Genomic DNA, 1999 nt, shown 5'->3' on the forward strand with positions numbered 1-1999 from the left:
ATTTAGAAAAATTCATGTAAGACCATGTGAGATGAAAATGGACAACTAAAGGTGTGCAATATAGAAGGGTAGGTCAGGTGACATTCTGAACCTTGTTTGAAGTCACTAGGTCACATGACCAAGGAGCTATTGAAATTCTAAATTTTGAAAAATGTATGGAAAAACCATGTGAGATAAAAATGGACAAACTAAAGGTGTTCAATTGTAGGCCACTGAGTGGACATTCTGAACCTTGTTTGAAGTCACTAAGTCACATGACCAAGGAAGCTATTGAAATTCTAAATGTTGAAAAATGTATGGAAAACCATGTGAGATGGAAATGGACAACTAAAGGGTGTCAATGTGTAGGCCTACTGAGTGGACATTCTGAACCTTGTTTGAAGTCACTAGTCACATAACCAGGAGCTATTGAAATTCTAAATTTAGAAAAAATTCATGTAAGACATGTGAGATGAAAATGGACAAACTAAAGGGTGTGCAATATAGAAGGTAGTCAGTGGACATTCTGAACCTTGTTTGAAGTCACTAGTTAACATGACCAAGGAGCTATTGAAATTCTACATTTTGAAAAATTCATGTAAAACCATGTGAGATGAAAATGGACAAACTACAGGGGTGTGCAATATAGAAGGGTAGTCAGTGGACATTCTGAACCTTGTTTGAAAGTATAGGTCACATGACCAAGGAGCTTTTGAAATTCTAAATTTTGAAAAATTAATGGAAAACCATAGTCAGATGAAAATGGACAAACTAAAGGGTGTGCAATGTGTATGCCCACTGAGTGGACATTCTGAACCTTGTTTGAAGTCACTAGGTCACATGACCACAGAGCTATTGAAATTCTAAATTTTAAAACATTTATGGAAAACCATGTGAGATGAAAATGGACAAACTAAAGTGTGTGAAATGTGTAGGCCTACTGAGTGACATTTTGAACCTTGTTTGAAGTCACTAAGGTCACATTACCAAGGAGCTATTGAATTCTACATTTGGAAAAATTCATGTAAAACCATGTGAGATGAAAATGGACAAACTAAAGGGTGTGCAATGTGTAGGCCCACTGAGTGGACATTCTGAACCTTGTTTGAAGTCATAGGTTACATGACCAAGGAGCTATTGAAATTCTACATTTTGAAAAATGTATGGAAAACCATGTGAGATAAAAATGGACAGACTAAAGGGTGTGGCAATGTCTACGCCACTGAGTGGACATTCTGACCTTGTTTTGAAGTCACTAGGTCACATGACCAAGGAGCTATTGAAATTCTAATTTTGAAAAATGTATGGGAAACCATGTGATGAAAATGGACAAACTAAAGGGTGTACAATTGTGTAGGCCCACTGAGTGGACATTCTGAACCTTGTTTGAAGTCACTAGGTCACATGACCAAGGAGCTATTGAAATTCTAAATTTGAAAAATTTATGTTAAACCATGTGGATAAAAATGGACAAACTAAAGGGTGTGCAATGTCTAGGCCCCTGAGTGGACATTCTGAACCTTGTTTGAAGTCACTAGGTCACATGACCAAGGAGCTATTGAAATTCTAAATGTTGAAAAATGTATGGAAAACCATGTGAGATGAAAATGGACAAACTAAAGGGTGTGCAATGTGTAGGCCTACTGAGTGGACATTCTGAACCTTGTTTGAAGTCACTAGGTCACATAACCAAGGAGCTATTGAAATTCTAAATTTAGAAAAATTCATGTAAGACCATGTGAGATGAAAATGGACAAACTAAAGGGTGTGCATATAGAAGGGTAGTCAGTGGACATTCTGAACCTTGTTTGAAGTGCACTAGTCACATGACCAAGGAGCTTATTGAAATTCTACATTTTGAAAAATTCATGTAAAACCATGTGAGATGAAAATGGACAAACTACAGGGTGTGCAATATAGAAGGGTAGTCAGTGGACATTCTGAACCTTGTTTGAATCAATAGGTCACATGACCACGAGCTATTGAAATTCTAACATTTTGAAAAATTAATGGAAAACCA

Source organism: Salvelinus sp. IW2-2015, linkage group LG22 (genome assembly GCF_002910315.2).
Source record: "Salvelinus sp. IW2-2015 linkage group LG22, ASM291031v2, whole genome shotgun sequence".
NCBI lineage: Eukaryota > Metazoa > Chordata > Actinopteri > Salmoniformes > Salmonidae > Salvelinus > Salvelinus sp. IW2-2015.